The 27,369-nt window shown below is 33.3% G+C and overlaps 1 protein-coding gene across 2 annotated transcripts in view; it reads left to right on the top strand.

Annotated features, from left to right (window-relative positions):
• Positions 1–27,369, top strand: part of LOC308509101 (uncharacterized protein) — a 718,677-nt gene that overhangs the window by 325,977 nt on the left and 365,331 nt on the right. For both annotated transcript variants that reach the window (XR_013995126.1, XR_013995127.1), the window contains one exon: positions 21,960–21,997. The gene's annotated coding sequence lies outside the window, so the exon portion shown is untranslated. The remainder of the gene's footprint in view (positions 1–21,959; positions 21,998–27,369) is intronic.

Raw genomic sequence — 27,369 nt, 5'->3', positions numbered from 1 at the left:
CATGTCTTGCTCTTTGTAGTCATCAAAACTATTTTCCAAATCACTGATGACAACTAGTGTTCTATTCTTCCTTATATTCATCTTGTATATTGTTGCACAAAGCAATAACTATATACTTCTATAAACTACCAGGCATGGAAATTCACAAATCATTTTCTTCATCCATATCACAACCCAAGTTGGTAGCACTAATTTCCTTCTGACGAGTCTTGAAACACATAAATAATAGTATTTGGCACATTGGCGAAATCTGGAAGGATGGAAATTAATGATACTTTATTTAAATTAGTACCTTCAAGAGATATCAGGTAAGATGTCAGTAACTCTGCCATTCTGAATATTTCAAAAACCTATAAAATCTGACAAAGGAACTAAACCCAGAAATACCCAGAAAACATTTGAAACAAAACCAAGTAAAAAGGAAGGAAACATCATGAAACCCAAAACATGGCAAATTATCAATAGCAGCAACACTCTGTTCTCAGAAAGTGTGTAGGACCAAAAAAAAAAAGGAAAAAAAGGGTGAGGGGAGCCCTGAAAGACTGAGAAGTCCCAAATTACCAAAGTTTACTAAAGAGAAAGGTTGGTGTGGCAGTCTGAGAATAGCAGCTGAAATTAGGAGGATGTTTTTCAGGTCCAAACTTACAGATAAGTGCAAACATATTACTATCATGTTTGATTGTGCTGGAGCTGTCTGGACTCTAGTAGTTATTAAAATTAACAATTTGAAACCCTGATTAGGACTAACGTGGAATTTATAAAGCACTATAATACAAAACCAACATAAAGTAATGACTTATACATCGAGAAACAGATGACTCCAAGTTTGGGGTAAAAAATGTGAAAGGTGAATTTGGAACTCTTTATTATACCACAAAGCTAGGAAACTATCTATATAAGATTACTGGCATCACAAAAAATGCATTCTTACGCTAACTTGAGAAACTGCTCATTGACCAAACACAAAAAGTGTTTGAGCCACAAAGAGTAATAGTTTCAATATATTACAGCACCTCAAATTTATTAAATCTATGAGTTCATAAAACAAAACAAAACAAAGCACCAACACCATCAACAACAAATTCATAATTAAAAAAATACTTTCTGCTTTTAGAGAACGTTAATGAAAATTAATCATTATTTAAAAAGTAGAAAATAGTGGAGAAAAATCAAGTTTCAGTCTGCCTTTCCTGTGCTTTACCATTGTATCTCATTTAACCAAAACCTGACTCACATAACTGACATATAACATAATAGGAAAGAAAGAGAGAGAGAGAGAGACAGAGAGAGAGAAACAGGGAGGAAGAGGCAAGAGGAAGGAAGAGAGGGAAGGAAGGAGGAAGGAAAAATGGAATGGAAGAAGGAAATAGGAAAGAAAGGGTAAAGAGATTACATTTTTTTTCTTAATAGATACACACATCTATTATCTTATAAAATATTCTTACTTAATAATAAATTGAACAAGAAATAGTTCAAAACTGGAGCTCTAACAGCCAGATTACAGGAAATAGTGGGACCAGAGAAATATGTTAAAATGTCAGCATAAGAATGCATCAGCAAATTGCAAATGTTGAAGCAGTCTGTAATAGACAAAAGAGAAAAGAACTGGTTTCTTTTGAAAATAAATTGGAAGAAAAACAAAACAAAACACAATGAGTTACTTGTACTATGAAAGAGACCTAAAAGACGTGTCAATAAAATGCAGTGTGTGGATCTTTGAATTCTGATTTGAACAAATCAACTGTTATGAGTAAATTAGAGAGATATGAGCAATGTCTAGATTTTGGATGATAATAAGGATTTTTTTTCCTGTCAAATCTTAGGTTTAATGATGATACAATTTTTAAAGAAGAGTCCTTATGTTTTAAATATGCTGAAATATTTATAGGACATGATGTTTTGATACATGAATTTACTTCGAAAAAACGCATTGATGATGGAGGGAGTAGATGGGGGTATAGATAAAACAAAATTACTGTGAACTAATTGCTGAAGCTATGTGATGTAAGGGAGTTCATTTTAGTGTTATCTCTAAGTATGTTTATGTTTGAAATTTTTCATAAGGTAAGGTACAAATAGGTAGGTATGTAGGTAGGTAGATAGAAAGATAGTAGATAGATATTCCCTCCACTCCCCCGGCCAAATTTTGCTATTGAAAGCCATATCATATTTCAGATTTTTCTGTGTCATTCCTTCTTAGGCCACAGAGAAGATACAACACTCATTTAAAAACTAGTTTTCAGAAAAATAGAGAGAATGAGAGTAAAGATGATAATTTAGACTCTCCATTTTTCTTACTGATACATAGTCACAAATGTCTCTCTCTTTCTCCCTCCCCCTTTGTTTTGTAACTTAATTTTTCTTCACCAGTATCTGTATTTAAGAAAAAGTGCTTCTACTAGCTGGAAATAACATTTGAAATGAATGATGAACAATTTCTATTAGGACTCCTTAGATTTCTGCTTGAAATACTTTATTTGAACATTTCCCCCCAAATATAATAATTTGATATTTTTTAAAGTTTTCTATGCTAACAGTTTTATATCATGCAGGTAGAGAAATGCATTATCTTTCAAGTTTAAGTTAAATGACAGAAAACTTATTATATTTAAATAGGTGTATCTTACTTGATATAATGAATGCTTTCCTAAAAATTATGTGATTTTGTCTGATACAAATAATTTTTTTTAATTACTAAAATGTCCTGTCATTTTCATAGTATACCATGATTTCTTCTAGATTTTCTTAATTTTTGATTTTTGTTGATATAGTCTTTGTGTTAAACTTTTATTATTATATTTACAATAGTGCAATGTAAACATCTGAACCTATTAAAATATAGTAATTCTTATAAATAAGCTTTATTGTCTTTCCTATTCTATGAGAAAAAATATTTCTGGTAACGATCTTAGAGAAGAATTTATACACGAGATTGTTTCATTTTACATACCTCTTCCTTTCCTCAAACTCATGCCCTGCTGACTCTTCTTCCTGAAGCTTTGATCCTGGAAACAGACTAGTCAAAAGTCTCCCATTTTTGATCCAAAGCAATCATGTTCAATATTCCATTGGAAGAGTCAAACAGAAAATTTTTCAGTTCATGTTTGTTAACATTTTATTATTGCAGAAAATTTTTGAAGTAATATTCTCAAATATGATTTTTCTGGGTGTATTGATTCCAAAGCTAGAGATCACAGCTCTACTTAACAGCCATGTCATATTTTCTGTTAAGAATGGCAAGATTTAAAAAAGTTAACCATGTAACAATATACTTTAAAACACATTAGCACTTAATAATTATCACTGCTGTCTGTCTCAATTTCTTTGACTTTTAATAGTTTATTATTAGAAGAAGTAATATTGTAAAGTGTAAGCCTCATCTAATATGGTTATAACATGGAAAATATCATAAAACAACTAAAAAATATTCTCCAACTTTTTATGTCACATATCATTCTTTGTACATATTGCTGGATTTAGTATGGCATTTTTGCACCTATGTTCCTCAGCAGAGTTTTGGTGTCAGGGCTATACTGGAACTCATAAAAATGAGTTGGGACTATTTATCTTTTGATTCTTATTCTTTTTAAAAAATGTATTTAATTTTTAATTGTAGTTGACATATAATATATTCCTGAGATTTAGATTAGAGGAATGCTAGAAGTATTTATTTCAGCTGTCACATATTTTATCTTTCTTTCAAATGTCTAACCATTTCACACTGTCTTCAGACATAATTTATAGTCCACTAATGCTCTCATGATTCTCTAATGGGCTCTTAAGAAAAACTCCATTACAAAAAAATTAAGAGTAAAGATAGAAAAAAAAATTTCTATTAAAAATTCACTGTTGTCCTTTTGAAAAACAATTTCATGAGACTCACTCATTTTCATGATTCTTGTTCATTTTTGTGATATCAATCATTTGCTAATAGTTCAGACTTGTTACACTGCCTAATGTATCAGATAATTCCAGTTTCTGAAATCCCTGTATCTAAACATAATGATAGTTGTTCATACTGACTTTTATAGTAGCTTGTTTCCTTGTGTTTTAATAGTCGTTGACCACTAGCAAATATTACTTTGATCTTAATCTATGGAAATTGTGAGAAGCAGAATTGTGGATACTTTCTTCAGAGTGAAATTGCATTTGGATTTACAGGTGTTATTACAAACTTGGGGTTACTAGAGACCCATGGGACCACTTTTTGTTCTGTCAAGGTTTATGCTTCAATGTGAAGTAAAAAGTTAAGCTCTCCAAATTTGCTATTAGTTCAGGAGTTAATCTCAAGATCTTTGTGAGAATGTAGGCCTTTGAAACATTCACAATTTGTATTTTAGGTATATTACTGGTGGTGATAGAGGAGAGCTAACTTAATATAAGACCAATAATGCATTACAAAGTATGTTTTCTGTAGGATTCTGGTGATGACCCCTTAGTGCATGTATTCCCCAGGACTGCTAGCGGAGAAATCTTATATACATTCTCAAACTTGTACTTCCTTGACTATCAAAGACAAAAATTAACAGTGTCATTGTCCTCTTTTACATTTGTTATGGCACCCCACCTCCCACACTCACCCCACAATGGAGATATGTGAATTGTAAGGCCTCTCCCAACTCTGATGCAGTGGAATAATACAGGCTAAGAACTTCCTGATATCTGCCTTTCTTTGAGTTGTACTTTCCAGTACTGTGTTTCCCCGAAATAAGACCGGGTCTTATATTAATTTGTGCTCCAAAAGACGCATTAGGGCTTATGTTCAGGGGATATCATCCTGAGAAATCATGCTAGGGCTTATTTTCCATTTAGGTCTTATTTTTGGGGAAACGCGTTATCTGGGAAAGATGGCTAGAGAGGGTGGGCCTGACAAATGCAGTACCTGAGCAGAGGACAGTCAACTTCAGAGATGGTTTTGCTTTTGTTTTTTCTTTCACTTATTTTTTAATTGATTATTGACCATGGTTTTGTGACATGGTAGGTAGGGATTTCAAGAAAGTAGGCAGGGCTGCCATGTCAGCTATGATGAATTCTTGTTACATCAAAGAATCTTTCTCTTGATTTATCTTAATTTTTGATCAGCTGATTTTAACATATATTTAACCAGCTTATAATAATTTGTCCATCAGTGTTGCTGCTAACATAAATTTTCTTATTTTCTGGAATATCACATTTATTTTAGTTGAAAGTAATTAGAGTGCCCGATAATATCAGATATAATTTTAACCTATGTTTCGTCTAAATTAATGTTTTGTGTTTAAAGTACTGGCTTTATTCAAATACTATTCACCTGTACCTTAAAAACAAAGCAAAACAAAACAAAAAACAGGTGTTGACACTAGATAGAAGTAAATGTTTTATTCTTCCTACCAAATTCCAGTACTGTAAGAGCAGTAAAACAATGATACAGCAATAAACATTTGCAGCAGTAAACGTTTGTTAAAAAGACTGATAAAATAAATAAAAACTTCCATAAAAGAAAATCATGTAAACCCATTCTGGAACCTCAAGAAGTCCTGGAGTACAGAAATGCCGTCCTTTTACTATTTTATAGAAAACACTAGGCTAATTGTTTAATATTGTCCTGGGCATCTAAATTAATTTTACCTGTTCTACATATAAAATCCCTTTGACCTTTAGACTGGTAATGCTAATAAAGAGACATTATCTACCAAATTGTAGGGGTATGAACCGATGCAGGGGTTTCAAAACTGCGGCCCGCAGGCCAACTGCGGTCCGCAATCCATTGTTAATTGGCCTGCAGTAAATTACGAAAATATATTTAGTTTACTTAAATGAACCAGGTGAGGCAATACATATTTCACCTTGAGTGAGTGGCCGGCTATTTGTGTATTTTACCGCATATGGTCCTTGGTAAAAAAACGTTGAAAAAACTTTTGACTCCCCTGGTCTACATTGTTGCCAATATCCTCTTTACCTGCTTGACTCTTCCTCATCCTATCGGATAGAGCCTAAGTGCTAATTGGAGAACAGTCATCACATGGCTTATCTATAAGCCTCTGATTCTTTGAAGATTTTTTAAAAATAGAAAACTATAGAGGTGACTCGATTGATTTTCTGTCACTTTATACAATACTTTTTTCCATTTTTTTGAAAGAAGGGTTAATAAGAATTGAAGAAGTAGAAAAAAAAAAGGTTTGGAGAGATTAGGAGTCTTCTTTCTAAGATGATTGACATTTCCCTTTATATCATTGGCATCTACCCATTTTAGAATGTGATACTTCAAAATAAATGATCGAAATAAAAAAAATAGTTATTTTATGTAGATGAATCAACACAACAGCTTTTCACATTGATTAATTGATTATTAAATTGGCTATTTGCTTTACTCTTGTTAAAGAGCAAAACATGACATTATTTTAAATGGTATGTAGTAATGGCACTACTTATTAAAGTTGAAGTGAATTACTCTTGTATTTTGAAAATTAAGCCGGTAAGAGTGGTTATTTTCTTTTTAGTGTAGATTGATCACAATTAATGTAATATCATTCAGAGGTACATACCTGCTTATTCCTTCTTTGGTACAATTAAGTTTTTAAATGATAAAAAACAAGCATCTTATTTTTGCTTGGTAAGGACATGCTTCCTCTTAACACTCGATAAAATCTTCCCCAGAGCCCTGACGTTTCAGGTCATTATTAGATCATTGTAGGTGACGGACTCTGTCTTATTTCAGTAGCTAGAACTACACAGTCCACCATGTTAGCCCACTTTCAATCTTTGTGAAACAGGCTTCTCCACTCCTCTTCCCAGCCACACTGAGTTACTGCCCTAGTGGAAGGGTGTGTCACCTTCTATCCTGATCACCTTCTTCTTCTCTTGGGAGCTCAGGTCTGACAGAGACCCCACCCATCTCACCTCGGTTTTTGGCTTCAGGGTTGTTTAAGACCCACTCTTCATGGGAAGCTTTGATACAATTAATTTTAAATTTTTCTAGAACACTCAGCCTGACTAAAATAGTGTTGGGAAAAGGCAGGAGTGGGACCAAAATCAAGCTTGCTTTTTAGTTAACTCAGTTTTTTTTCTGAGTTAAAAGACTGTTTTGAATTAATTCAGGTTTTAGGGTAAATACCAATTTGTTTTTCAAGTTTCTTTCTGACTTCCTGTCAGAGGGCACTCTGCCTTCTCTCAGAGGGTCCCTTCTCCTGTCTTCCTTTCTATGATGTTGTCTGTCTTCAGAAGTGAGGTTATTTATCTCCGTAGTGGAATTCCTTTGTGGGTCTGGTTCATTCCTGCATGCCCTAAACTGTTGAACAATGCATGACTTATTCTGCCTCTTGAGTGCTCTGTCATGTCCAGGGAGGTGTCACTGGTTCCCTGTGTTTCCTTTGGAACTGGTAAATGTGATACTCCGGAGCCCCAGAATGTACTTGGACTGCAGTCTCCAGAGACTCCTCTGCCCTCCTGGCCTTTTCTTCCTACCTCTCCTTAAGCATTTTTGAGAAGCTGAGAGAATCTGGGTTTTTTGTTTGTTTGTTTGTTTTTGTCACTCTACTACAGTATGCAGTATTCAGGGAGGTTGCTTTTCTGGATATCTGCCTGTTATGGCCACCCTATCATGGGAGAGTGCCTGTTATATTGGTTATGGAACCACATGTAATTGAATATTACACTTTCCTATAGGCAGTGACCAGAAAAGTGGCACATTAGCTCTAATTTTCTTGGGAGTTCTCCAAATTACCATGTGTTTTCCACTAGAGAGTCTCATGTCTTTCTTACTCTTCCACACTTGGGGCTGTGACACAGGGAATAGGAAGCGCTGGGTTCATTAAAAGGGAATGAGACAATAATTCAATATACGAGGATGTTCATTCCTCATCTAATGCCCATCTGGCTTGTCAGAAGGTATTTTTCCTAGTTGAAAGACTACTTGTTGAAATTATTGCTCTAACAATTTCCTTCATTCCTGAGGTGGTAAACTGCATTCATTGCCTTTAAGAAAATGAAAAAATTAAATGAACAAGGAATCAAAAGAGAAAATAGACAGATCACGAGTTATTTAAAAAAACATTATTTCCTTTTTTTTGTTGTTGTTTTTGTTATACTATTGAATTTATTAACTGTATCTTCATTTGTTTAATTTTGGTCATAGTGAAACTCTTAATGCCAGATGAGGACAGCTTAACAAAGCACTTGAGATTTCTGGACTCTGGAACTAGACAGAATTGGATATCAGCACCAACCTTGTGTATTCTAGTTATGTGGCCTTGGAAAAGCCATTTGAATCATTTCAGAGTGTTACTTCATGGAAAAATTAAAATGATAATAATTCTTATCTCATAAGTATATTGTGAGAATTAAATAAAATAATGTAATGGCACTAGCTTAGTGAAGTCCCTGGTTTAGAGTAAATACTGAGCAAATCATTGAAGAATTGCTGTAATTATTATAATAATGGATGATAATTGTACTAGTAATGGTAGTAACAGAAGAAGGAATAAGAGGGGAAGGAGGAGGAAGAGGCAAAGAGAAGGAAGAAAAACAGAAAGCAATATGACAGAAAATGCATATTTTAACTGCCTTTACCAAATCAAATACTTATTTATAAGAGAAAGTTATAGATATCTTTCTATTTTACCTACAACATTTTACTTATTGTCGATATGATGAAATATATGTAGTTCATCAATTGCCTTTGTTTTCTTTCATTTTTTTCATTGACTGTCTCTGATGGGTTTACTTCATAACTTTTTCAACATGAATAAAATGAAAAAAGTGATCATAGAATTTTGGGTTTCATTTACTATTCTTTTCAAAGTCGTCTAATCAACATTTGTATATCTGTTTTATTCATGGCTTATTAAAATCATCATCTTCAAAGAGTACATGTAAATCATAGGATATCAGTACCACATTTTTGTGTTACTCATCCATCAGAAAATTTGCATGCATTTGAGGTAAGCAGAGTCTGTTAACCTAAACCGTTGCAATATAGTTTTAATAGTGATATAGAAAGAAATCTCATGGAATCTGTGATGACTGAAATTTTATAAACAGTACAGAAACTTGGAAAAAATTCAAATAGTAATAATTTTTACCTCATAACTGATAACTGTATGGTAAGAATTAAGTAAAATAATGGCATTAGCTTAGTGCAGTCCCTGGTTTAGAGTAAATACTGAGTAATTTATAGATTAAATGTGTGCAGTCGTTCATCTGATGAGTCATTGTACACAGTTATTGTATACGTTTAATCTGTATTAGTCTGAATCTGATCCCCACCCACCTATTTTGACTAAAAGTGGTTTTCATTTGACATCTGTTCAATGGTCTTTGTGAAATAATTTGCTTATTTAGTTCATTTTTCATAGAAAATGCCCCACATTGTAACAAGATACTTATGGTAATTATTTCTCTCATCCCAGAGGCTAAGGATTTATTAACATGACAATTGAAGTACAAAAATCACATACATTTTTTTTTCATATTTACTTGGATTTTTGTCTTCTCTGATAAATTTTAAGTTCCATGACAGCACAGGCCTTGTCTATCCATTTTACTGTTATATTTACTTTTTACTATTATAGTTCTTAGGACACATTAGATGTTCAATAATATGTTCTTAATTGGTGAATTAATGGGTGGATGGATTGATAGGATTGATAGCAAGACTGCTTACTCAAGCATCAGCTGAATTTGTTTGCAAATGAATTAATCTAAATGTGTTAATATTAAAAACTGTTTAAAATCATGACTGTTTAATTTTCATGCATTTTTTCATTAAGGTTATTTACTGAGTTCCAATAGTGTGTAAGGTACAGTAATGGGCAATAGCCATTTAAGAAATCAATAAACATAAACTCTCATGGATTTCATAAAAGATATGTCTTCCAGGTAAAGTTATAAATTGAAAACCTGATAGTAACTGTTTTAGTTGGATATTTTTAATCATGTGGATACACTGAGGTATTTTTCTCTACTTTAAAAAAAAATATTTTTCATTCTTTACTTGTCATAGTTTTCTCTATAAATTTTTCACATGCTCTCCTGGGTATCTACCCCAAAAATATAAAAGCATTTCTCTATAGAGACACGTGTACGCCAATGTTCATTGCAGCTTTGTTTACGGTGGCCAAGACATGGAAACAACCAAAATGTCCTTCGATAGATGAATGGATAAAGAAGTTGTGGTACATATACACAATGGAATACTATTCGGCGTTACGGAAAGATGATATAGGAGCATTTGTGACAACATGGATGGATCTCGAGAGAATAATGCTAAGTGAAATAAGTCAGACAGAAAAAGCAGAGAACCCTATGATTTCACTGATATGTGGTATATAAACCAAAAAGAACAAGACAAACAAATGAGAAACAAAAACTCATAGACACAGACAATAATTTAGTGGTTACCAGAGGGTAAGGGGTTGGGGGGTGGGTGATGAGGGTAAAGGGGATCAAATATATGGTGATGGAAGGAGAACTGACTCTGGGTGGTGAACACACAATGGGATTTATAGACGATGTAATACAGAATTGTACACCTGAAATCTATGTAAATTTACTAACAATTGTCACTCCAATAAAATTAATTAAAAAAAATTTTTCACATGGTATATATTCCAGGGAAATTCTGTCTAAAACCCAGGACAAATTTATTTGATTTGAGTGGCAAATTCTTAGTAGTTGGTTTACGGGAAGAAGTTAGGAGAAAAGGTCATTTGGTCAGTTTCCATGATATTCTGTAGTAGCCACTATATTTGTGTTGCCTTGTTATATTGGGGCTTGATTTCTCTCAATCCAAAGATAACTTACAAACATTGAGCTGAATGTGCAAATCATTCTTTTCTTTTTAATCACTTCAAGTCTCTTTGTTTATGAAGCTTCATTCCCTTTGTATCTTTTAGGCAATACAGATTAAACTCTTCCTGTTGCCTGATTGTTTTACCTGGCTGCATTTTTCTCTGCAACTTTTGCTTTATTTGGCCAATAATCTAAACATTATTTTATTCCGTGTGATTCTTTTATTTCTTTAGATGTACATTATTTTATATTTAATGTTATATCATATAAAGAACAGAAAGTAATGATACAAAGAAATATTTTCTTGAATGACAAAGAAAGAAAGGCCAGGTATTCTTTTTCATTGTTTACTCCTTGGGAATTTTCTTTGCAGTATCAAGATCACCCAAACAAGGGTCTCTGATCACAACATTAAAGCAGAGTAATCAAAGAGGAGCAGGACAGTATAGAAATATCTTCCTTAGCAACCTTTAGTGATCCGTAGTGAGGAAATATAGTAAATATGTATAAATTCCTGAAAACATAATTTTAATCAAGTTAACTATATATAATTCTTATTCCATGTTGTAATTTGTGTTAATTTCCATGAAGAATTTCTGCTGATTTTATAAAATCATTAGTTTAACATAACTTTGGCTATGCTTATAAATATATTAATCTGGTGGAACTAATTGAGCATTGTACTTAAGAAATTAATATCAAAGTTAAACAGATAAAATGGATAGTACACCTTTCAGATATAGTGGCAGCATGTGGCGTAATCATGGCAGGATATGTTTTCAAGGTCCTGGATTCCTTTTTTCATGTTCCTTGTGACTGCATTATATTAAGCTGTATAGCATTCCTGTTTGGAAGGATCTGTGTCTTATACATAGATTAATTCTCAGTTTATTTTAGTGAATGTCTGAAAGTCTGCTATATGTACAGACTTTCACACACACACACACACACACACACAGACATACACCCACTCCTATTGCATGCTAGATTTCAGTACTGGTTAAATGAGATATCAGATATACAAAAATGAGATATCAGATATACAATGCAGATAGTCTGTTTTTGGTTTGTTAAAACTAGAAATCTGTAATTAGGTAAAACAGGAAAATAAGACATAACTATAATTACGTCACACCTGTTTTAAAACTAAATTATATTAATAACCATAAACAGGGACAATCTATTTTAGAATAGTTGAGTTGTATTGGCAAGCTAGAAACGTGTTATTCTTCTTAATAACTGTATGTATTGTAAAATATTTCACACAGTTTCTGAGATTCTAGATTGTGGTGACAGAAAAGTACTGTTATGCTGAAGAAAAATTATTTAGGGTTGCTACCATTGCTTGTCAAAAATTATCTCAAAATATCTCATGGGGTACATTTCTTTTCACAGAGAAATACATCATTCAGATGAGTCGGTGAAAAGCACGACCTACATTACTTAGTTAATTTGACATTTTGGTTGCTGGTACCTGGTCCTCTTTATTTTAGTATAGAAGAAAGCACACCATTAATAAATATTTTTTTTAATTTTAATTTACTAGTTTCAGGTGTACAAGATAAGGTAATACTTAGACGTTCATCATTTATATCCCTCACACTGTGAACCCCCCTACCCCCATCCACTATCCCTCCGACCTCACACTGAGCCATCACATTATATATATAAAATTATAGTTGGCATTCATTAATGTTTAGCTTCTGGTGTACAATGCCATGATCAGGCATCCACAGTATCCCTGAGGTGGTCTCCCAAATAGGACGCATGTCCATAGGATACCCAACAAAATCTTTACAACATTATTGAATACGTTCCCCAAATTAATTTTCAAAAAACCCTGAGGCCATCTTGTGGTTACCAGCTGCTTCCTAATCCCTTCCCCTCTCCTTATCCCCACCTCCCACCCCGCCCATCTAACAACTCTTGGTTTTTTCTTTTTGTCCCCAAAACTGTTTCTGATTAGTTCATTCACTTATTCTTTTCTTTAGATTCCACATATAAGTGAGATCATATGGTACTTGTCTTTCTCTAGAGAACATTATGTTAAGTGAAATAAGTCAGAAAGAAAAAAAAATATTTGTGTGTGTGTGCTTCTTTTGAAGTTAGGCTTAAATAAAAGTATGTGTGTTGGTTTTAGACATATTTAATTAGAAGAAAGCCAGTTCACCTAAAACAAATTTGCCTGATTCCTGTTAATTAATGATCAATTTGCCTAATGATTTGCTCACAGAAAAGTTCTATTAATCATATTTGCACTTTACATATAGAAGGATGCTTTTAATTCCTCTACAACTATTAAACTAATTGTCTATCAAAGCCAGTTTTTGAAACTTTCATCTATTTTAAGCTATTTTGTGTAAGTTCATTTATGAATTGGCCCCTAACTTCTTCTCTTCTTCTTTAGCTTTTTTTCCCACCCTTTCAAACTCATATAGAACTAAGTATTTATATTTTTAAACACAAGATCATCATACATATACGTATACATGTATATATGTGTATAGATATATACACATACATGTATATATGTATATGTATATATGTATTCATATATATGTGTGTGTATGTATAGTAATATATAATATATACACATATATGTACTATTTTTTCCCTTATATATTTTAAATTATATATATATATATATATATATATATATATATATATATATATATATATATATTTTTTTTTTTTTTTTCCCTTGTCTTTTAAGCATCCTCTGACCTTGAGTTGTTTCCATTGACATGTTAGGGGTTTGAGACTCTGATAGTTCTGGGTCCCAGCATGGCACAGAGTCTGTGACAAAATAACAATGAATTCATAAAAACAAAGAAAATTGTTGTATATTCATTTTCCTAATTGTAAATGAGTGATTGTTTCTTTTGTTGCACATGCCCATTTTTTAATAGTCTCAATTTTTTATGACAGTATAGTAGCTTGAAATTTGCTTTTTTCTTGAAATTAAAAGCAAAGTATCTTTAGGTTACTTTTCTGGAGTAACAACAATAAGAACAACAACACATAACTGTCTCACGGATAGAAAAATACAGTAAAATATGAAAACTTCTAAATATTAAAAAAATACATATATAATACATATATAATAAAGAATTTAATAGATAAAAAATTAAGTCACAATTTTAGCCCAACTGAGATTGATTTTAAGTTACTTGCTTTAGGCATGAGATTATATTATTTAATAATGTCTGCAAGATGTTCAAATGGAAATTTTCAATAGGCTTTTGATATATTGGTGTTTCTGTGTTTGATATATATATTTGGGAACCATTATTATATATTTGGAATTAGAAGCAAAGGTTTCTAGATTTCATCAGCTAAAGAAAGTATATTGAATCAAACTGTCACACCTTACAATACACAGATTTTTATGATTGTGGATTTTTAGAAGTTTAATGACAACTTAAGATAAGACATAACTTTTGAGAGGAAGATATTGAGAACATTTATTGACTCCTCAATGTCTCTCATATTATTAAAGCTGAAGAAATTGCCTGATTTAAAATTGAACTCAGTGGGAAAAAAATATATAACTAGATCTAGATATATATCTAGATACATATGTGTCTAAATCTATCTATCTATCTATTGATATTTAAATAGTGTATAAGTTCCAAATTATAATTAAGTCTAGTCAACTACCAAGAGTTATCTATCACTTGCAACACATACAACAAAATGGACAAGGGAAGTTTCTGGTGCTATATTTCTGAGCAATTTACCATATTCTTTACTATTTTAGTATTTCTAATACCTTGAAATTTGGGACTATGTTTTGAAAAATCACTATGTAATCTCCTACCCATGGAATTGCTTTCTTTCAGGTGATGATAAAATTCCAAAAGAAGTTTCCTTATTTGTCAAATTATTTCGGCTTAAATTTCCTTGGAGAAAAAAGGGGCATAAAACACATTCAAAGTTTTTAGTTTGTGTTTCTAATTTATGAAATTATTTAACTGAAATATGTTCATTCATATTATTTCTAAATATACTGGTCTCTATTCTGTCATTGCCTGAACTACTTTTTTAAAGCAGGTTGAATATACTTTAAATAATCATGATTTGGGGCCAGATATAATAAATCATTAAATAGGTTTTAGAAATGTTCATTCTTTAGGTAATGAAGATAAAGTAAAAAAATTTAGCAAGTAATCAAGAGTTGTAGACTAGTATTAGGTCTAAATCATTTTGCTTAGACAAGTTGAAAAATGGACTTGATTAGGCCTTTCATTAATTATATTTCTATTTTTTTATTTTAAATTTAATTTTTTGTTAAAATGATAAATGTACTTTGTGAATTATTCTATCAATTAAGTAAAGTATAGAATAATGTAAGTATCATCACAAATCCCCTCTTCCAGTATGAATCAAAATTAACATCAGTTAAACATCAGTATATAGAAAGAAATGCCTGGAGAAAATTGGGATTTTAGCATATAGCTATGTAAGTGCTTTTAAAGTGTCAGGTTATAAAGTGTCAGGTTAACTTGATTTAAATTTTTAAAAAGTATTTGAGATAAAAATGATAAAACTGTTTCACGTCAGTAAAGATGTGAAAGCATAACTTAAAGATTCACTTTAAGAAACTCGAAAAAGAGCAAACTTGACCGAAAGCAAACAAAGGAAGGAATCAATGAAATCGATGAAATAGAAAAACAATAGAGATAATCAGTGATGCCAAAAGTTGGTGCTTTGCAAACATCAATAAAATTGATATCCCTCATTTCTACTCATTTCTTACATTAAGATCACTTTAAACCTCCATGGCTTCTACAAGTCATTGTTGGTGACTATTTTGGCTGAAAACATATGCAAGAAGAGAGGTGGTGGGATGAGTTACTGTGTGGGCTTCTTCAGTTTATCCTAAGATTATGATTGATGTTGATTATTTTTCTTCTCTGCAAAACATTCTAGATCATCCTCATCCTCAAGTAATGCTTCTGCAGGTTTAGGTGAATTTTCTGGGGTGTGGGATATGGTAAACCAGTCATTTGCTATAGGTGTAGTTATCACGTCTGATCAGGTCATTGTTGTAAAACTTGTCTCTTCATAGTTCAAACCGGACATCAAGTTCCATGGGACACTCCACTGTATCCCTTAGGTTTCAGGCATGATCTTCCTTGCTTACATTATGTAGCAGTAATCCTGCTTTCTCATGAGGAATAGCCCCAACCAGTACAGTGACTCCTTACTTTCCTTTCTGTCTATAGAAACAGTGAGCTCAAGTGACCAGGTGGCTTTGTGTTTAGCCTTACGTTTAGCAAAACTCTATTTATGATGAAAGTGCCCTCAATCTCGGAACCAGGACTTAAATATTATATAAGCTCCAAATTAAAATTAAAGAGTTCTCTGTAACTTACAACCCATGAAATCTAAAGCTGAGGTATCAGAAAGCACTAGGTGGGTCTTTGAATATGATGGTACATAGGACCACTCCTAAGTTCCCTCCTTAGTTCCTAGACCCACGTATTCTACCATATTTTGGCCAAGAGTTGAAGAGTAAACTATGTCTTGAATGACAGCATCTGTTCAAAATGGTGCCTTATCTGTGCCTTCAAGTGCTCCATCAGTCTCTAAGCTTCTACATATGGTAATACCAGTGGATACTACTATGTTTATGTGTACGTTGATGTGAAGAACTAGTGTCTTGCCAGGGCATCGAGAGTAATTGCCTCTATCTACTCACTAGGTCCAATTAAAATGATCTCATCAGTAAGGTGGCCCGATGTTATGTTCTCCAGAATGTCAAGAACATTCAGTTTCTTTTCAGTTTCTATTCAGGTTATATTGTGACAAAGAGCAAGACTGTTACAACATAACATAACATAAAGCCCTGATCCATGACTTTGAACTTATTCTGTTTTTTAGGTGAATTTAAATTGCTTCTATTCTTTCATCATGATGAATATTGAAAACACATTTTCCACATTAAGACCCATGTAAAAACCACAATAGCTTATGCTAAAATGTTCTAGTAAAATTACCACATCCAACACAGCAGCTACTAGTGAAGCTGCCATGATGAATTAGGGGAGTTCATTGACATCCACTGCGATCCGTCTCTTTTGATGGATCAAATGTAGATCCATCAATAGTCTATATTGTTAAATTAATTAGGGAAATAATGAGACCCACAATCCCAGCATCCTTGACTCTTTAAAATTTAACCAATTCTGCTTGAAATTGGCTATTTATTATTATGATTATTATTATTATTAATTGTTATTATTTACCTTGAGGGAGTGGTTGTCCACCTAGATTCTCCTATTATGTTAGCTCTCATTCCACATGTAAAAGAACCAATGTGAGAGTTCTTTCCACTTCTAAATATGTCCAGCTGGACGATGCATTCTGAAACTAAAGAAATACTCACCTGATGTGTTTGTGAACCTATTCTACCCACTATGAGACAGATGTAGTCTAGGAGTGCATTTATTACTTGTCTCATTAACCTCTAACAGGACACCCCAATGTTGCTTGGGGACTCCTGGTATCAGTAGCAACTCATACTTTATATCTAAGAGTCTTTAAAAGACATGAGAAAAGGGTGGATTAATGGTCTTTGGAAAGGACTAGATCAATCACTGTAGCATTCAGTTGCTAAGGTGTTGCCTCTCTTTCATTAACTGAATTAGTCCTGAGAACTGTGACAATAGTCCTGAGAACTATTACAGGTCTGGAAAATGAGTAAAGGGCCACTGACCTTAATCTTCTGTTCATCCACTCTTGATACTTTTTGATTATGCATATCCAGAGGTAATATTGTCAACTGCTCATCTAAGTCAGCACTAGGAATACTGCATACTCTGTTAGCCATTGTCTAACGTCCCTGTGGTTCAGGGCACCATAGTTCCTATTCTGACCTTGCTACTAATTTAGGGAAGTACGTCCAACTAGCTTCCGATGAATAAGTGCTGCCACCTAATCTGTGCTATTCTGAATGCTATGATACTTGTCATTACCAGGGAGCGTGGTTCCATTACAGGATCTCCTACTGTCAGCCTCAGCTTATCTAATTCATTCTGCACCACCCCTAAATCGGTTCAAGTCTTAACATGACCTGACTGGGCAACGCTGTCCCTGCTAAGAGGAAAGAAGGAGGGTTATTTGCCAAAAGAAGTGTAGAAACAGAGAACATACACCTAGAATTGGATATTGGGAGTGTTAGAACAGGGGGTCATGGGTATAATATGAAGCTGGAGAAAGGAGATTTTGTTAATATGTAAGTATTCACACATGAGTCAGGACTTACACTGTGGCAAGGACCCCTGAAGCTTGGTAAACAACGATGGCATACAAAAAATTAGGCGGAGATCAGCACAGATTTGTGAGAGTGTTGAGAAATGAATTATATGGCACATAGAAATGAACATAATAAAACCGATCTATTAGATAAGACCCAAGAACCCATTAAATGACCTTTGCTTGGATAAGGGGGTAGAGAGAATCCAAAGATCCTCCTACGACTCAGATACCCTGTTTCCCTCAAAATAAGACTTAGCCAGACAATCAACTCTAATGTGTCTTTTGGAGCAAAAATTAATATTAGACTCAGTCTTATATTATATAATCTCAAGTCTTATAGTAAAATAAGACTGGGCCTTATATTAATTTTTGCTCCAAAAGACACATTAGAGTTGATTGTCTGGCTAGGTCTTATTTTCGAGGAAACACAGTAATAAGGCCTGAAAGGGCAATCCAGAGTGAAAGTTATCATAGATGATATTACTATAAGGCAAAGTAGCTGAGATTGTCTGTTCTTCCAACTCATCAGCCATTGGCTAAGAGTGCACCCTGGAGGGATGTGAATTCCCAGGTACTTTGAGTTTTCAGTAAATATGGACAAGCTCTAATAACTTGAGGATAGTCCTCTGAAGAAGAGTTGCAGGTGCAGGTCTTTGGAAGCAAAAGCACTCTGATGCCAAGCACTATACAGAAATTTAAAAAAGGACTTTGAAGAGATCTGGGCAGAGCACTGAGTGTTTACTAATAATTTTCAGATATTAATGAATCAAAAATAATTGGCAAGTGTTCATCTTGCAGCTCCTATTATGCCATTCAATAACCTTTAGCACTTTCCCAATTCTGCAATTAAAACTTGGGAAACAGCGCAGTGTAAACAATATAATTTCTAATTCGTAGAAACTAGGCTTTAAATACTAAATTTGCCACCTAAAAGCTATGGACCTTGAGTAATTTAATCTGTCTGTTTGCTTATCTATTAAATAAGAATATTAATACTTATTTTATTCAAATATTTACTAAAATTACATGACATCATATTTCTGAATGATATTTGCATTTACAGAACCAAAATAGAAGATCAATAGTTTGTTTTCTTCTGTTCTCTTTTTTTTCACATCTATTTATTGAATGAGTAAAGATAGTCAAACAAGGAGTTGTCTCCATTGAAAACGCTAGAGAATTATGTGATGTATAAATAATATCTAATGGAGTATTATGTTAAATCATTCCAAGCCAATGGCCTTATCACTGGTTAGAATGCATGGTGGTCCTTACAAGAGAGTGTAGCAAGCACCCAATAAAGACTTTTCCTTTAACATAGCAGTAACCATTCTTAGGGTTAATGAGGGGACAAACTCAAATGTCTTCTACTGAATATTCTGAGTCATGCTTTCTCCTGAGTTTCCCTGGTATACAACTTGTGATCAATGAACAACTTCAAAAAGAGGTTAATACATTAATGAATAATTGTTGAGTGACCAAAATGAGCAAGGGGATATTTGTGGATTCGATAAACTTGTGGCTGATAACATTTTGATTGCTGAGTTACAACAATCAACAAAGTTTGCTTAATGAGCACACCCTCATGACATACCATATGGTTTTGTTCTCTTCTTTGCTTTGTTGAACAGCTTGAGCAGTGACTTGGGTGAAGAAATAACAGACTTGTTTATCAAATTTACCAAAAGCTTATACTATGTGATAATAAGATAAATACTCAAACAGAAGCTAGGTATTATTAGAATTATTTACAATGAATACTCAAGTCCTTTCCATCTCTCCAAGTTACATTATTCAATTTATGTATCATTTCAATTGCTTTATTTTATTCTAGAGCTTCCTCCTCAGTAATAACCATTTATAAATACACCTTTCTCTCTTTTGTTCTTTTCTAAGACTTATTTTTCTTTTCTTCTACCCATATTCTCTTTTCTTTAGGGATTTTAAAGGGAACTTGTTAAGGTGAGAGCTTTTATTTTGCTCAATTCAATACTATAAAGTGCTTATCTACTATTTTCAGCAACATGTTGACTTAGGCAGTAGAAAGTACTCAGATAAGTCTTATTTATCTAATCAATCTGACTTAGAGTTGAGCAGTAATTAAATATAGTTTTTATATGAATTCATAGATAATTCAGTCTCTGTATAAATCTAATGTGAATTTCCTAAGAAGAGAGAGTGTGTATTTTATCTCTAGGTTAGCAGCACCTAGAATAATATTACTAATAACAACTAACACATTAAAAACTTAGGATCTCTGTTAACTCATTCATCCTCACAATCTATACAGTTATAAGTGCCGTTATCATCTACCTTGAATAGATGAGGAGATTGAGTGAGCATTCAGTAATGGTTTGTTTAAATCATTATCTAATCTTATGCCATTGTGGAAGGCTTATCTACATGCATCAGTACATTAAAATAATACTTTCATGATTGAATTTGGAAGCAACTGGGAATGCCTTCTCACGAGTCTATAACATTTGGCAATACATTCCTTATGATACTCAATCAGCCAAATTCTATTTTAAAAAGAAAATACTCAATGGCTTGGTTAATTATGGACGAGTCAGACTCAGCTACAGCATATGATATTATGATGTTATAACAATAGTTGTGCATCAAAAAGGAAGGAAAGTGGATTTCATAGATGGTAAGAGGTGTTAGCAGGAACACCTCTGATTATTATGTAGAAAGCAAACTGCCAATTGTGACCTGTAGAAAGTTTTCCTTTTTAATAAAAGGAAAAACTAAAGACTTCTATCAGTTCCCTGGTATTTTTAGAATGGTCCTGACTAAAACTCTCTGGGAATTTCTGATTGGATAACTGATATATGCAGGGACGAGTCTCTCTCTTGCTGAAAGTGTTCCAGTAATTACACATTCCACCGTGATTCCAGCTGGAAAGGGAATCGACAGCTTCCAGAGTCTTAGCCAGATGTCTCCGCCATTGAGCCGTTCATCTCAAGCAGCTGCATTTCTAATGCATCCACCTGCACTCTCATTGTTAACACAGAAGTTCATTTTCATTTGATTATTGGTAAATAGTGTTGAGAGACCATTTAGGAAAGGCCAAATTATGTACATTTACCTGAATAAACAAAATAAATGCATTTGAAAAAGAGAGAACAGTTGTGTATGACTTTGCTGTGTCTTTGATCTTTTGGACTCATGATGCTTTACTCTTAGAGTAGCTTTTCATGATAATCCTCAGTGTTACTAGACCATTGATGTCATTATTCAAATAGTGTTATTATTGGGAATTCTAGAATTACACTTCTAAACTGTGAATGGAATAATTGTATTTTATATATCCAGTAAGTACAGTATAACTGATTGATAAAATTAGTCAGTGGTTTGCTGTTTTGTACTTTTCTTGAGGTTAACATATTTTAAGAATTTTAAATAATTCTTAATAATTTATTTTGCCATTGTCAATGTTCTACTATGTCTCCTCCTTCAGACATTTCTTTTAGGAAAAATTTGTAAGCATACTGCAAACTTGATGTTACTTTATGCCTAGACACTGTAGTGTGAATCAGCCAAGGAGAAGAATATTGGCCTGGATACTCATTGTACAACCCGCCAAAGCTGTAAATCAATACACTAATGATACAACACTACTATCCAATCAACAAACTGCATGCAAATCTCACCAGTTCTCTGAACAATGTCTCTTTTTCTTTGCTGGTCCAGGCTCCTGTCTAAGAGCATGTGCTGTATTTACCCACTATGTCTCTTCAGGTTCTTGCAGTCTGTACTATCTCACTTCTTCCATAGCCCTCCTATGTTTGCATTTTAAAAAGTTGGTCCCTCAACCTGTGTCCACCCAATGTTTTAGTATGACCTAACTCAGGTCACACATTGTGTCAATGTCTGCCAATAGCCCCACTACAAGTCATTTATTTGTTTTTGTTTTTCCATTGCAGTGGACCCAGTACAGTGTGAGAAGTTATTCAGAGACACTGTAAGTACTCACCCTCATCAAGCCTCCAGCATTAGCATTATGGTGACTCCTACCTGCACTAACAATCGTGCTGATGTTTGCCATTGATGGTTTTCTGTGTCCATTATTCATTCTAAAAATTGTAGTTGGTAGTTTGCTTAAAGAATAGCTTTCTCTTATTTACCATTTATACTCTCTATATGCATCTGTTTATTTTCATATGGGCTCATGAATTCCTATTTCATGTAATGTATTTCTTAATGCTCAAATTGTCCAAATTTTGTCACTAGGAGTCACTTTTCCCTGGCTTCTGTATCTTTTTGCTACTTCCCCATGATTCTACTTTCCCATGACCCCTTGCTTTTGGAACATGAAGATGCTCCAGATTCACTTGATCTTTTCTTGCCATAGCTCTGAAATCATCTATTTCTCCAAAGAGTTATGTTCATTTTATATATATATATATATATAATATATATATATATATGTATATATATACATATACGTATATGTATATATGTGTATATATATACATATACGTATATGTATATATATATACATATACATAAAATGCATGCACAAGTGTGTGCCTGTGTATATGTATAATTATATATGGATGTATATTCCCATATTTATTAATCCCTTCTGCACAGTGAGATACTTGTCAACATGTTTACTTATTTGCACAATCAATTTACTTATTTGTACAATATAACTAGTATATCATCCATGCCAGAAGGACAGCCATCTCCACCAGTGATAGCTGTGTCCTTTCCCGCTCTCTCACTCGAGCTACCTGTCAATGCCTACACAGCCGCCCATGCACCTCTCAACCCCACCAAATTTCCTTAGGCACTAGACACAACATGCTGACATCTCTTTACCAGAAAACGAAGGGCCAACTATATTTTTACAACGCAGTGAAGCAGAGACGATCACTGAAGTGTTGAGGTGTACTCAATTTCTATGTGTATTTTTAGGGAAATGACAGAATTTGCTGGTAAATTAAATGTGTGTTAAAAGAAAATAGTCAAGGATGTCTCAGAGATTTTGATCAGAGTAAGTGAATGATTAAATTGCCATTGCTTGCTGCAAGGAATAATGTGGGAGAAAAATATTGGATGCACTGAAAAATAAAAGCTCTTCTTTGGACATATTGTTGTTAAAATATCTATTAAATATTCAAATGAAATAACAGAACAGGTATTTGAATAAGTGAGCCTGGACTTTAGGGAGGAGGCCCGGTAAAAAGATGTAAATTGAGATTGAACAGCATACAGATGATATTTAACACCATGGACTAGACGATTTCAGCAAGGTATAAATTGAATGCAAACAGAGAAAAGTAATATATACTGCCAAATACTACTGAGAGGTGAAGAGAGAATTGAGAATTACATTTCAGATAAGATCTCTAATCTGCTTTCATTGTAGTTAGGATGAAAGTTTGGTTAACTGGTAACAAGAGAAAATAGAATGTGAGGAATTTAAGATAGCAAGTATAAACAAGATTTATAAGGTATTCTACTGTAATAAAGGGCAGAGAAGAGGTCTGAGCTGTAAATAATATGGGTGTCGTTTTTTTAAAGAATGAATGCTACCATAGCATGTTTGTTTACTGACAAGCCAGTATATCCACTCAAAGATGGAAAATTGAAGAAACTGGAAAAAGACAATGTGGAATTAAGCTGTTTCATAGAAAGGAGAGAATGACAAGCAGAATTTTAGTTTTGTATTGAAATATAGGAAGTGCATCTATTAAAAAAAAGCAGTCAGACAGAGTACATGTATCTAGATGCAGGTAAGTTGTTATAGATACAATGATACAATTCTCTTGTTATTTTTGAACTTTCTTAGAAGTGAAGATCAGCTGAGAGTGAGGAAGGGAAAATGTGTTGAATATTAAATAAGGAAATGAGAAATTTAAAATAACTTTCTATGAGAGTGAGTGAGTGAATGATCTATAAAAAACACAGTATTTTAGGATAGAACTGAGGGCACAATTGAAGTCGTGGTGATGAATTTTAAGTAAGAAAAGCATTACATATATTATTCAGAATCAGAAGCAGAGTAGGCACAAAGTTGAATAAACTAGGGTGGGGTCCTGACACATAAATTCTCTAGAAAGTAATGTGTGTGGAATTAAAATGTATTCAAAACTATGATTTTAATTCATCAACTCTAAGCCAGGTAAAAATCGGTATTGACTATTAGTGGTATGTTATTAGTGCACAGAAGTTTCAGTATATTAGAGTGCCCAATTAGGTTAAAAAGTGTGGGAATATGAGTTCTGGAAAATTGTGCTGGAAATATAGTAGGACATGGTATAAGAAATTATTTGACATTTAGATTTTTGAGGCAGTGGAGTTCTCGGTAATATCCAGTAATGGTTATGACAAACTCACTGGACAGGAAGACATTAAATAAATGAGATGCTGAACTACGTCAGGTTCTGAGAAAGGCAAGAATGATGATTTGAATCCAGTCAAAGTTGATTTTTCTTCATTTAAATTAGATTCTTCAAACAAAAACTGCAAGAAATTGAGTAAGTAAACACAGCTCCCAGGTGATTCCCTAATTTTTCAAAGTGTTCACTAGAAATGTAGCAGGAGGTGTGCTGCCTGATAGTACAAATGAGCTCAGAGCTGCTGCCTTTTATATAAACAGAATGAGGACTGGCCTTGTCAACACTCAAGAATATTTCATCACAAAGAAAGAGATTCTTTACTTTCTCTACACACATATATACACATTTGTGATTTTTTTGTAGTTACCTTATTTATAGCAGATGTATACACACCAGAGGGTCTATATGAATATTGAAAGCACCAGAGATTTTGATATTCTTCATACTGGAAAAGGAAATGGATCTAGAACCTAAAATGAAAAGTAATAACTGAGTGTAGCTAGGTAACAGAATAAGTTGTAGCAGATGGTAAAATTGATTGCCTGTGTAGTTTTTTTTTATTTTTTTTAAAATTAAAGCTTATTGCGGTGAAAATTGGTAGAAAAGTTACATAGATTTCAGATGTACAAGTCTGTATTATATCATCTATATATCACATGTGTGTTTACCACCCAGAGTCAGTTCCCCATCCATCACCATATGTTTGATCCCCTTTACCCTCATCTATCACCCCTTGCCCCCTTCCCCTCTGGTAACCACTAAGCTATTGTCTGTGTCTATGAGTTTTTGTTTCTTCATTTGTTTGTCTAAATTCCTTTATTGTTTTCAGTTTTATATTCCACATATGAGTGAAATCATATGGTTCTCAAGTTTTTCTGTCTGACTTATTTCTCTTAGCATTATAATCTCAAGATCCATCCATGTTGTCATAAATGGCTCTATTTCATCTTTTCTTATGACAGAGTAGTATTCCATTGTGTATATATGCCACAACTTGTTTATCCAACCATCTATTGAAGGACATTTTTTTGTTTCCATGCTTTGGCCAATGTAAATAAAGCTGCAGTGAATATAGGAGCACATAATTTTTTATGGTGCTATGAAATAATGGTGGTGGTAAGGATGCTGGAGGAAACCTGCCTGCCATCCATCCCTGGTACTAGAAAGGAAAAGAGAAGAGAAGGCATCCTGATCTTAGTAGTCCTGCAGGAATGGCAGTTCTCTCAGGATTAAACAACCAGTTCAATTTAAACAGGGAGAAGAGTTTTAGAAAAGTGTTCAGTTTGCTGATGATAGACTGTTAATTGCCATGAAGGAATTTGGGGTGATTAGGGACGGATAGGAGATTGGATTAAATTAGAATATTTACAAAGATTTATGGGGATTCAAATACAGATGTTGAGGAATAAACTTTATAGTGACCCAAGAAATTAAAGATGTAAATCCTGAGATTTTAGAACTGAGAGTCTCTTAGATGGAGGAGGAAAATCAGATCTAATTATATCTTACTGAGGAATAGTCTTTTAGGCAGTGGTTCTGGTAAAATGATGAATGTCAGAGTGGGTTGGAGGTCTCATTAAGAACTGTGAGGGGTGGGTGGGCCTTCTTTTCATTCCTAGCAAAGGCAGCATTGGGGCTGAATGAAGGCTTGTTTTGGCAAGAGTATGACTATGCCACATTTAATGCTTATGATACACCCAGATGTTTCTATATGTTTCTATATTTAGTCATCATGAGTAGCTGCATGTTTAATGCATGCTTGATGTTTAATTAAAAATGCTTTTTAATGAGAATTTTGGTGATGAAATGGCTATGATAAAAAAATCAATAAATAACATATACTGGCAAGGATGTGGAGAAAAAGGAACGCACATATATTGTTGGTGGGATGGTCAATTAGTGTAGCCACTATGGAAAACAGTAAGGTGATTCCTCAAAAAATTAAAAATAGAGCTCCCATATGACTGAGAAATTCCACTTCTGGGTACTTGTTAGAAGAAAACAAAAACACTAATTCATGAAGATATATGCACTCCATGTTCACTGCAGCGTTATTTACAATAGCCAAGATATGGAAGCAACCTAAGTGACCATTAATATGAATGGATAAAGATGGGGTATCTGTATACAATGGAATATTACACAGTGATTAAAAAAAAGAATGAAATCTTCTTATTATTATTTGTGACAACATAGAATAGAGCTAGAATGTATTATGTTAAATAAGTCAGACAAAGACTTATTTCACTTAGATATTATTTCACTTATATATGGAGTGTAAAAATAAATAAATAGGTAAGAATGAACACAACACATAGATATAGAGAACAAGCTGATGGTTGCCAAAGGGGAGCAGAAATGAGAGGATGGGTGAAAAGACATAAATAAAACTAAAAGAAATACTATATAGCCATGTAGTTTCAGCAGTATTTTCCCAAGTGACTTTAGTAGCACATTCATAGATTTTAAAGTTTGGTTGATATTTCTACCCCAGGTAGATTGTCTTGTAACCTAAAAGAGAGGACACTCATTCAAAAGGTGGACTCAGTAACCATAGTACATTAAATAAGTAGAAGAGAAGGGAACAGAATTGTTTTATGTTTTCTATATCTGCTCTCTAGACTGAATTATAAAATTCAAGACTTTCTATATTTAGTTTTTATAAACAGAAGCATCAAAGAATTTTATTCGACCTATGAGGTGATACCTTACAATATAACAAAGCAACCCTGTACTGTAACAGATAGTATTTGAGAAAGCAAAATATACCTAAAATCATTTAATTTCTTCTGTTTGTCAAGAAAGTGTTGAGGATAAAATATTTAAATATTTAGTTTATATATAATTTTCAATTTGTGGGAATGCATCTTACCATCTTTACAGTTGAATAATGAATAATAATATATACAAACACATTAAAAACTGGCAATAACGATAAATACCCCACTAGTTAGCTGTGTCTGCTCACACAAGCTGAGTTTATCAC

Source organism: Rhinolophus hipposideros (genome assembly GCF_964194185.1).
Source record: "Rhinolophus hipposideros genome assembly, chromosome: 16".
Classification (NCBI taxonomy): Eukaryota; Metazoa; Chordata; class Mammalia; order Chiroptera; family Rhinolophidae; genus Rhinolophus; species Rhinolophus hipposideros.
Note: the sequence above shows the minus strand (reverse complement) of the source record. Positions and strands in the feature narration are given on the sequence as shown.